The following is a 12358-nucleotide window of genomic DNA, read 5'->3' as shown; positions in this document are numbered from 1 at the left end:
GAAGCATCCCCCAGTCAATAGTCTACACTCTCCTCGGTGGCTCTTTTCGCAATGTGTACAAGCTGGTATTGGGGTTGATCCCCGTATAGCTGCACCCAAAGAACTACCCATTGATGCACCAGACTATCCTCCTCACCTCGGAGCAAACCGAGATCTCTGCCTCTTACCTCGACCTTGAGTCTGACCCTAAGACTCCTTGGGCTTCTTACTACCAATGGCTGCTGAACCGTACTGGCCCTGTCCAGAACCTTTCTTACGTTGCTTGTCCCTCCTGGACTGCTCCTCATCTTTGACTTTCTCCACATCCAGAGCTGATGCTACTAACAAAGAGAAGTCGGTGAAGTGGTGAGATGTAACTATCAGTCTGATGCTGTCATTCAATCTGTCTTCAAACCTCCTGCATTTATCAACCTCTATGGGCATTATCTCCAATGCATATCCACTAAGTCTCACTAAGTCTCTGCTGGGCTCAAGCTTGAAGAATTCTCCACAAACAGAAGAACACGAGCCGTGTAACTAGACTCGTGTACCCAACGCAGACCCGTCTAAACTCCTATGCCAATGCAAGATGCAACCATTCAGCTCCAGTAAGTTACACGGCCCTGGGCCGTGTAGTGACACACGAGCCGTGTACTATGCGGCAGCTAGTTTCCTAATCTGAATTTCAGCTCCTGTTTACACACTCCAAACAGACTCCTGATGCTTTTGGGATTCTAAAGACTTAACCCTAGACTAGCTATTATAAATAAAAGCAGAAAATGACAACAGAGGGGGCTCTTCTTTTTAGTTCAACCTTTTTGCAGAGCTATTTGGAGTTTTTCAGAAGGGTTTTCATTTTTCGTACTTGCATCCTCCGCAGCCGTCTTGAAGAGTAGAACACCATCACAGAAAGGGAAATCCTCAGCTGAAGTTCCGCAAGGATCAAGACTGCAATCATTCCTCTTCGGTTATTTTGTTCTATTTTTCTAAACGGACTCTTTATGCTCTTTTATTTTATTTTCTCTATGTTTGTTGAACTCACCATGAGTGAGTAATTCCTTTATTCTGGAATTAGGAAAGTAACATTTGTAATTGTTATTATGAACAAATATTGAGTTTTATTTATTGGATTTGAGTTTAGTTCTTTGATTCAATTTCTTGTGATTTTAATGTATGATATGTGTTGGTACCCACTTAGTATTGATTACAGATATTAATTAAAGGATTGAAAGGTGAAGATTAATATTAAAAAATCGAGATCTTGAACTTAGGAAATCTAACCTAGAGATAGGCTGATGACCTTTGTGGAGCCCCAAAATTAATCATAGATCTTAAAGGGTTTTAATAAATTTGATCACCACGAAAGTAGGATTTAGGTTAATTAAAATACACTTTAAGTGCCTTGAGAGAGGACTTAGGATATCCTAGATTAATTTCCATCAAAGCAATTATTCTCAATCCGATGAATAGGGAAGATTAAAATCCATAGTAAGGTTGCAATGTGAAATCTTAATTCTGGAATTGCTTTTTATAAATATTTTAATTCAAAAATTACTTTTAGCATCTAAAATAGATTTTGACTCATTCTCCATCTATATTCGGTTGCCTAAACAGTCAAAATTTCCGTGTAACCTGGTACTTGCTAATTAAATTTCTCATGGAATGATACTTCACTCATCACTTTATTACTTGTTAGCGATCCGTGCTCTTGCAGTGGTTGAAAAACCAGCAAACACCAGGAATTCTCTTCTTCTGGCCTCTAAGTATATATGGCTGATGTATTTCTTCCTAAACTCCGCAAAAAAGAAATTTCAGGTGATCTGTGCAGGCTGTATCACTCTCGAAACTGTCACCCACCATTGATATGCATCTTCCTGAAGTAGTGACAGAGCACACTCTAACTGCTGCTCTGGGGTGCAGTGTAGCTACTGCAATACTCTCTCTGTCCTTTCCAGCCAATAATCTGCGGCAGTTGGATCATATTCTTTCTTACCCTTAAAATCAACTGCCCCATATTTCCGTAGTCTCTCTAATGGGGACCTTTGTACAAGTTGCGGCTGTAGGGGTGATGGTGGCTTACAGGTGGTGGTGGCGGTGGCTATGGCTGTGGAGGTGGAGGTGGTTGTGGCTAGGAAATAGCTCTAGTGACCTGACGGAGTAGCTGTGTCATCTGTTCCAAGAAGGCCTATTATGCTCTACCCGCAGCACCCCAAAGATGACTCGACTCTGTTGCTTCGCTCCCGACTAGGAGCAGGTACGGGTGCGTGACTCTCTACCTCCTCCTCGATCGGTCTAGGAGATCCGTGCTCTGAAGGATCAGATGTCATCGATCCTATAAAATAGACAAAGAATAAATCTGTATTAGTGTCATCTCGACTCCTAATTAAAGGCCCATGCATGTTATGCACACTATCTATCTAGGTCTAGGACCACCTAAACTTCTGCTCTAATACCACTAAATGTGACACCCCTTACCTGTCTATAGTGTAGCCGAGCAAAACGTGCCACATTCGGTGCCAGAACATCCTATCTTATCTTGTCCTGTCCATTGTTAATTTTAAATATCATTTATTCATGTGCGAAATTTTTTTTTTATTTACAATTTATTTTTGTGGAGATCTGAGTAGAGCCTCCTCCGTTTTATTAGCACTTGGCGGGTTCTAATATTTACCTGTCAACATAATCATATTCTACTCATTTCCTTATATATCATGTCATTCACAAATTCTCATGTAATTTCAAGAAAAAGATATATTTCCTGCATGTGGAAATTCATATACAAAAATTTATAAATTTTATTTACAACACAAAATATAACTAAATGAAGTTTATATACAATAAACCAAAATACTAAGTCTAATACATGGGCCTAATAACAAAATATAAAATGCTGAGGTGACTCTGGACTGTGGCAGATCTGGTCAAATCTACGTCAGAATACTACTGCTGCTGCTGTGGCTGTGTCTGATCTCCAGTACCTATGCGAAGGAAAATCAACGTGCTAAACGAATTGCTTAGTGGTGCATAATTTTAAAGAAAAATAACAAAATAATTAAAAATAATAATTCAGGAAAATTTCATAAATTCTAAGTATTTACAGATTTATTTAACTTTGGGATCAATTTATTTATCAGGATCTTATCTATGCATTTATTTCATTTTCAATCTTTTTAAAATCATATCAGTGCTCAAGTAACCTATTACAGACTATAAGTGCTGGATATACGAGAGTATATTGATTAGACAACCATATGTTTACCCTGTATACAACTGTCATGTCAGGCACAAGGCCAACAGGCAGGCTTTTAAAGCCAGAAATAAAATTAAGCACAATGGCCAATGGGCAAGCATATAGCCTGTAGAACAATCTTATCAGACATATTTTGTCAATCAATGATTATTCATGCAGGCAGTACTGCTATCAGCAGTCCCTAATTGGTATACCAATCGATCCAAGCTATATATTTAAGCTTAAGTTTACTTTGAGCAATTAAGCATTATCAATTACTTATTAGAATTTTATGTCAATTTGTAGTGGGAAAGTGGGTCTTACATACCTATTTCATGTAATTTAGTGTTTAGCAACATATTAGGATCAATTACCATAAAATAATTTGTCTTATGAACCTTTCTATAGGTTAAATTTTAATGTCTTAACTTTACCTATCAATTTGATCAATTTGTGGCCACTGTTTGGCTACACTTCCTTCATGGAAGTTGTTCCCCCTATGTCTTGTCTTTATTTTCTCTTTTGAATCATGTCATTTGGATGTCTAGAACTCAAGTTATGATCAAATAACCATAACTGGTTCATTTCCTAATTCAGGTTCCTTAACTAGGCAACTTTTGGACTTAGATTTATCTAATTAATTGAACATGTTGTAGCGACTTTTAGGCTTAGTGTTCTTCATAGAAATGATTGTTGCCTTATATCTTATGGTTTCTCAGAATTATGAATTGCAATTTTTTGAGTATGGTCACTCAAAATTTTGAACTGCAATTTTTCGAGTTTTGTAAAATTAATTATAGTTAAATCACTAGCCTAAACTCGTGTACCCTGTGCCAACAGGATTTTAGTTTAGGTTAGTAGCTTTGACTCAACTTTTAGGGTTTTTACATTCATAATTTGAGGAAAGTGTTTGAAATAAAGTTAGAGCCCTGTTTCTTAGGTTTCCAGAACAGTATGACTCATCCCAATTAGAGTTTCCTAGTGGGAGATATGACTAAAAGACTGTTATGGGGTCAAGTGGTCACTTAGGCAATTTCCATAATTTGTATGCTAACTTGACCTAGCTAAGTGACATAGTTTCCTTAATTTTTGGGTTTTGGTCAAAATACCAATATTGTAGATTTATGTCTTGTGGAAATTTTACCACTAGTTTCATTGCATTTGGATTTTTGTAGATTTTTTGGTCAAAACTAGTCAGGTAAGCCTATGTCCAGCAAATTTTGGACAGTATGGTTTTGGACAGTTTTGTGACATAAATTGGGTCAGCAATTTAGTTTGGTTAAAGGTATTTCTGGGCTCTGTGTTCTTCATGAAAGTTGTAGTACTATGTCTAAGCTTTCCAATGGTATAAAATTCAGGTCATTTGGATTTGTCTAGAGGGAGTTATGATCAAATGAATGTGTGCTGTTCATTTGATCATTTTTCTGGGTTTATTATATGGTCAGCCGAATTGGAACAATAAATTGGTCAAGTTATGGATAGAATATGGGCATGGTTTCTTCAGGAAAAATGGAGTATTTTGATCTAATTTCACTTCCAATTGGCCTCATACCAATTGGAACAACACAAATTCAGTTATGGCTCAAAACACACACTGGACTTATAGAGTCCCAAACCTGCATGAAAAATGTACACTCCCAAATCATTTCCTCCAATCTCCCAAATTATAATTTGACATACATGGCACTTCTAAATATCATCAATTCATCTCAACAAAGTCAAATTTCAGTAATTACACAAAATGTCCAATAGTTAGGTCAAAACCCTAACTCAAATTTTCAATCTCAAACAATATAACTTTCAATGCATTTCCATTCATCAAATCAAGTTTAGGTGAATCAAAATCATCAAACCCTTAAAGATCCCAAAGCTGTCGAATTTTTGGTCCTTCACAAACCCATTGTTTTCTTAATTTTTCATGCAATATTAACTCATCTCAACCTCAATTCAAAGGTTTAGTGAATAAAGAAAGAGAAATTATGCACTAACCTTATATGGACACTTATTCAACTTGTGAAAACTCTAAAATTTCTACTTCTTGTGGTTGCCTAGAGCTTCCTTATGGTGTGGAGACAATTTTTATTGAAGGGATTTACGGAAAACATGGTGAGAAAGGGGAGAAAATCAAGCTCAAAAGCTTGAAAATGGTGGGAGTGGTTTGGAGAGAATTTCGGCCATGGGAGGTTTAGAAGGAAGATGACTTTGAGTGGTTGAATTTTTGTCATCTTATGCTTATATATATCCTATGGTAAACTACATAAAATATTAATGATGTAATATTTGCATCATGCTTAGTAATAACTCATATATTTATATTTGATTTTCTTTCTTTCTTTTCCTATTTTCTATTCATATATTTACAATTTAATTTATTTTATGTGTTTTAATCTCTCTTATTTTAATTAACATTTAGGTCAAAATTCAACTCTGGGGTTGAAATGAACAAAATGCCATTCCTTATGCTTGTTAGGTTATTTCTGGTCTGTACAGATTAATAAATTTTCTTGAATTTTCTTTGACATTTTTAATGTCATTTATACCTTATTAAACCTTTATTGAAGTCCCGAAAATTATTTCCTAAGGTTCCTCGCCGGTCTGGGGTCAGCAACTGACTTTGCACTGACTTCCCATTACGGTCACCCATCGCCGGAATCTCGGCTCATTTCACCTAGTTGCATTTCATTTCCTTTATTTTCTCTTAATTTTTCTTGTATTTTCTTAATATTTATTTCATCAATTTATGTCTTCTCACTATAGTTTAAGTGTAGTTCCAGACATTCTGATTGTCCGAATAGACATTAATCATCGGAATAATAGAATGTACGGATTACCTACAGTGAGGGCCTTACAATTCTTCCCCTCTAAATAAAAATTTGGTCCTCGAAATTTACCTGATGTGAAGAGCTGAGGGAACTGCTGCCTCATCGTCTCCTCGCTCTCCCATGTTGCTTCTTCTGTGTTGTGGTGTCTCCACAGGATTTTCACCAATGGGATCCTTTTATTTTTGAGTTCTTTAATCTCCCGTGCTAAGATTCTGTTTGGTTCTTCTTTATATGTCAAATCAGATTGTATAATTATCTCTTCTGCTGAGATGACATGTGAAGGATCTGATCTGTATCTCCTGAGCATCGACACATGGAACACATTGTAAATCTTGTCCAGCTCAGATGGTAAAGCTAGCCTGTAGGCTACTGGACCCACACGTTCAATAACATCATATGGATCAATAAACCTAGGGCTTAATTTACCCTTCTTACCGAATCTTAACACTTTCTTCCAAGGTAATACATTGAGAAATATCTTATCGCTAATCTCATACTCCATGTCTTTTCTCCTCAAGTCGGCATATGACTTATGTCTGTCTGAGGTGACTTTCAAGTTGTCTCTGATTAGCTTCACTTTTTCCTCCCATATAGTGTTTCATATGGAGCCATCTTTATGCTGGCTTAGTAGCTGTTGTTGTAAGCAAACTCTACTAAGGGAAGATATTTTCTCAACTTCCTTCAAAGTCAATGATACAGCTCTGAAGCATGTCTTCCAGCACCTATCATGTAATTCATTTCATGTCATTATTATCGATCTTCTAACATTTATAACAATTTACTAAGTTCTAAGGGTTACCTGAATCACCCTTTCAGACTGTTCATCCGTCTGGGGATGAAAAGCCGTGCTTAAGTGTAGCTGAGTGCCTAACGACTCCTGTAACTTCTTCCAAAACCTCGAAGTAAACCTCGGGTCTCAGTCAGATATGATTGATGTTGGCACTCCATGTAATCCTATTACCTCAGCTATGTAGATTTCTGCTAATTTTTCCAATGAGTAATCGGTTCTGATAGGTAAGAAATGAGCTGATTTTGTTAGTCTGTCCATAATCACCCAATGGTATCATGCTTCTTCTATGTCAATGGCAACCCGGTGACAAAATCCATGGTGATGCGGTCCCATTTCCACTCTGGTATAGATATGGGTTGCAACAACCCTGATGAAACCTTATGCTCAGCCTTAACCTGCTGAGTAATAACTCATATACTTATATTTGATTTTCTTTCTTTTTCCATTTTCTATTCATATATTCACAATTTAATTTATTTTATGTGTTTTAATCTCTTTTATTTTAATTGACATTTAGGTCAAAATTCAACGCTGGGGTTAAAATAATCAAAATGCCCTTCCTTATGCTTGTCAGGTTATTTTTGGTCTACACCGATTAATAAATTTTCTTAAATTTTCTTTGACACTTGTAATGTCATTTATACCTTAGTAAACCTTTAATTAAGTCCGAAAATTATTTCACAGGGTTCCTCGCAAGTTTAGGGTTGGCAACTGACTTCGTAGTGACTTCCCGGTACGGTCACTCATTGCCGGAACCTCGGCTCATTTAACTTAGTTACATTTCATTTCCTTTATTTTCTCTTAATTTTTCTTGTATTTTCTTAACATTTATTCCATCAATTTATGTTTCCTCACAATAGTTTAAGCGTAGTTTTAGACATTCTGGCTGTTCGAACAGACATTAATCGTTAGAACAGTAGAATGTACAGACTACCTACAGTGAGGGTGTTACATATCCAATCTGAAATACATGTCTAGGCAACACATGAGTAGATTAGTATCATTAAGTATTAATATGTTTTATTATTTCATTATAAGTTCCACTTATAATTTATAGTATTTTAATTCTATTTATTGTAGAAGCATAAATCTCTAAATCTCATTTCTACATAATTTATGCATTCATCATATCATTTATGTTAATTGCAATTCACATCAATACATCGAAAAATTTTTTGTTCTCTCATGATGAGAACGACTAGCCCATTCACACATCCATGTGATTCATTTAATCATTACAATATTTATATTAGTTATCATTCACATTATTATATCTCATGTACCAATTATTGTACAAAGTATTATTATTCTATTTATAATAGAGACATAAGTCTTAATGATAACTTCATCTCATTTATACCTTTGACAATCCATTCATGTTAATTTCTTTTCATATTTCAAGTTGTATTACTTATGTATTATGAGTTTCATGTGTGATGGGAGTACAAATCCTAACTACCTATTCACATAATTTAAGTGTTCATTAAGTTATTTAGGTGAATTACCATTTCTATTCTAAGTAATCCATGAACATTTCATGGATTTCAAATTTTAATACTTTAATTTCCTCTAACAATTTAGTTCTTGCATTTTGTGTCATTGTATTTACTATTCACATTACTATTCATATAAAATGTTGACTTTTTCATAATTAACAGGTATACCATTTCTAAACACATGGTCATATCACATTTTGGGTTACAAATTTGTTGGCATTGGTTGCCAATTGCAATTCAAAGTTCCCTAGATGTATTTTTAAAATTTCAGTTTTGGTCACCTAAGTTTACTATTCCAGTGGACCTATCTACAGTGGAAATTTGGTTAAACTTTCTTCATCAAAGTTATTCCTTAATGTCTCTACTTTATTTCTCTTTTTGAATTACTACATTTGGAGTTTTGTAGCTCAAGTTATGACATTTTTATCATAACTAGCCGAATGGGTCATTAACCAGAATTTTCGGGCAAATTTTGGTTAGCAATTTGATTAGGTTATGGTTAGAATTTGGGTTTCTGTTCTTCATGAAAGTTATTCTGTTATATCTAAGCTTTTCATGGGTTCAAAAATCAGGTCATTTGGACCTCTTTATACAAAGTTATGGCCATTTGAACAATCATTGTTCATATGGTCATTTTTCTAGGTCCAAATTTTGGTTACCCGGATTTAAGTAATTTTTAGGTCACTTTAGGTTAGTTTTCTGGGCAGGATCTCTTCATGAAAAATGTGGCATTATGTCCCTAGTTTCACTTTCAATTGACCTTACACCAATTGAAGCTACACAAGACAACTTATGGCTGCCCAAACCCACTGGACTCAATGTCTAGAATATCCAACAAATGGGAGGCATCTCTAATTCCTAATTCAATGCCACAATCAACTTCATTTTATGATAAAATCATGCCAAATGGTCACTAATTGACCATTAGAACACCAATTAAGCATCAAAACATAAAATCCTCAATTTATTTACAAAACCCTAACCCTCACAACCCCTAATTGCATCCAATACATACCAATCAATTTATGCATCTCATACACTCATCATCAACACTAATAAATCAATTAATTCCATCAAAATCATCAAACCCTAAATTCTTTCATGGCTACCGAAAATTTATGGTATTTTGTTTCATTTTCTTGCAATTTCTAACTCAATTTAAACTCTTAATATAGAATAAAGAGAGAGAGCAGTGAGATTTAGCACTAACTTTAGTAGGGCATAATTTTCTCTTAGCCAAACTTCAATTTTCCTTAACTTTCTTGGCAGCCAATCACCTTATCAGGTTCTAGGGTAATTTTTAATATTGAGACTTATGAAAAATATGGAAAGAAATTAGGGTTTCGTAAGCTTAAGCAAGTGAAAATGGAAGAAGAGAGCAAAGAATGGGTTTCGGCCATGGAGTTCCAAGAAAGAAGATGATAATTTTTCTTCCTTTATTTGATTTGTTTTTATCTCTTTATATGTGTTTGTTTAATTGTGATTGGCTAAACATTTTAATTGCATCATTCTTTCATCATGCTTATGTAATAATTTAGTTTTAATTTTTCATTTGCTTTTATTTCTTTTTCTTCTTTCTTTTATCATTTTTAATTAAATTTTTAGCAATATTTATTTATATTTTAGGACATGAATCTCACTTACTTAAATGGACAAGTTGGTCAAAAATCATCTCTGAAGGTAAAATGTCCAAAATGCCCTTCAAAGCTCCCTTCCCTTAGTCCTCTCTCAACAAAACCCTAACTTAGCAACATAAAACCTTGGTATTTCATCTTGGTGAAGCTCTTGGGAGCAAAAGGAAGTGTAATGGAAGAACTTTAGCAAGTTTGAAATTCACTCCATTAGAGGTTAGTGACTTAACTTGCCTTTTCTCTTTCAATTCATGTTGAAGGAGTATGATTGAGTATAAATTTACAAAGAAATTTAATAAATATCATGTGTATGCCCATCCCACTTTTTTCGGCAGCTTTGGATGTGATAAGGTTTTGATGATTTCATGGAACTAAAATGGTAGTATGGCTGCCTTTAGTATTAGTCTCTTAAGTGGAATAATGAAATGCAAGTTAAATGCATGTTTTGAGATAGTTGAGTTGGGGTTTGGGATGAAATTGAGACTTTGATCATGTACTGGTGAAAGTAGGTTTTAATGGTCAATTAGTGACCATTTGGTTATGTATGAATAAGAAATGAGGTGGTTGGTTTAGTGGAAATTGAAGTTGGTGTGGCTGCCCTTGGTGACCTACAGGATTGGGTATGAGTCCAGCAAGTTTGGGTAGCAATAACTGGAGTTGTAGAGGTTCAATTAGTGCAAGGCTAATTGGACATGAAACTAGACACATAATGGCACAACTTTGGTGAAGAAATCATGCTCAGAAAACCAAAACAAGTTGACCTAAAGATTGCCCTAATCCGGGTGACCTGCATTCTGTCTGGGCAAAATGACTAAATGAACAGTGTTTATTCATTTGGTCATAACTCAGTGTAGAAAGGTCCAATTGACCTGAAATTTTACCAGATAATAGCTGAGACATAGACCTACAACTTTCATAAAGAAACCTAACCCAAATTTTGACCATAACAAGTTCAAAAGGTGACCTGCAGTCACTGCACAAAACACTATAGATTGGTCAGTTCAGAAAATCTGGGAAGTTGGCAATCTGGCTAGTCATGGTATTTAGGCCATAACTTGAGCTAAAAAACTCCAAATGGAGTGATTCAAAAAAAGAAATGTAACTAGACACAAAAAAGAACAACTTTCATGTTGACAACTTTGCCAAATTTCTACTGTAAAAATAACTAATGGAACAGTAAATACAAAACTTGAAATCTGAAAATTTTGAACAATTAATATTAAGCTTAGAAATGGTATTGACAACCAACACCAACAATTTTAGAATGCAAAATATGGTATGTTGGGAGTATTAAAACCAATGTACGTATTGTCTATGCAAAAGTCAATATTTTTGTTGACTAATGAAATGAATAGTAACACCTAAACATAAATTTCAAGAATTATATAAATTATGAATGTAACATGCCCTAGTACACCTAACAAGATTGGTTTGGATAGGTTGGCATGCCAATAGAGTTCTGTTAGCAGTACTGCATATGACTTCATGTCATTCTGTGTTTTATGGCCTCACGTGCCATTCAGTGATAAAATAGCCTTTGGCTATGTTGATTGAGTTATTATGCTTGGGTTGTATCCCTGATAATTATTACAGCTTATTTGTTGTTTTGTTATACACTGGGAGACACAATGTGACCGATGGTGTGATGGTCCGAGGTACTTAGTACTCAGTGCCAGTTTACCCGTTTATTCAGTCCAGTCGACTAGTATGGGTTACTCATGCAATGATAATAAATCTTTCCAAATTTTAATCGAATAATACTGCAATAAATGCCAAAAATTAAGTCGATCTTAAATGTAAACATACATTCTGCATATTTATGTTATTTTAGTTATTTTATTTTCTATTGTCACCACTAAGCAGAATTGCTTAGCGCGTCGCTTTTGCCATGCGCAGGTACTGGAGACATAGTTGGGGAGTCCAGTAGACCTCATACCGGGTGAGTTTTCAGATCTGTACACAGAGTCCAGAGTCACCTCACATTTGCAGTGCATTGGTAGGACATTAGGCTACTTTTGGTCTTTTGTATTTGTAAACTTTTGTTATGTATATTTTAAACTCATGTAATTATGCTTTTGATGTAATTATTTATGAACCATGTTCACTAATAATTTGAGTATTTCTTATGGAGTTGAGTATGATATGAACTAATTGAATGTTTGAAATATTGATATCATTTGAGAAATTATGGAAAGATGTTGGTGGTTGACTGAGATTGAAATTATGATTATATTGGAAGTGTTTTTAACAAATTCAGAAGAACTGTTTTTTCAATTTACAGTTGGCATTCTGCCAAATTTTCTATAAAATTTGTGAAAAATTTAGATTAATAAAAAATTGTGAATAAATGAGTTAAAAAAGGTAAATTGTAATAGAAATATGAATTGGTGCTCCGGCATACTGTGTGACAT

The 12358-nt window shown here is 34.8% G+C and overlaps 1 protein-coding gene across 5 annotated transcripts in view; it reads left to right on the top strand.

The window, feature by feature from the left end:
• Positions 1-12141, top strand: part of LOC110671695 (protein sym-1) — a 54780-nt gene extending 42639 nt beyond the window's left edge. For all 5 annotated transcript variants that reach the window (XR_009148934.1, XR_009148928.1, XR_009148931.1 and 2 more), the window contains one exon: positions 11844-12141. The gene's annotated coding sequence lies outside the window, so the exon portion shown is untranslated. The remainder of the gene's footprint in view (positions 1-11843) is intronic.
• Positions 12142-12358: the final 217 nt, after the last annotated feature.

This window comes from Hevea brasiliensis, chromosome 5 (assembly GCF_030052815.1).
Source record: "Hevea brasiliensis isolate MT/VB/25A 57/8 chromosome 5, ASM3005281v1, whole genome shotgun sequence".
Classification (NCBI taxonomy): domain Eukaryota; kingdom Viridiplantae; phylum Streptophyta; class Magnoliopsida; order Malpighiales; family Euphorbiaceae; genus Hevea; species Hevea brasiliensis.
The sequence above is the reverse complement of the archived record's forward strand: the minus strand, read 5'-3'. Positions and strand labels throughout refer to the sequence as shown.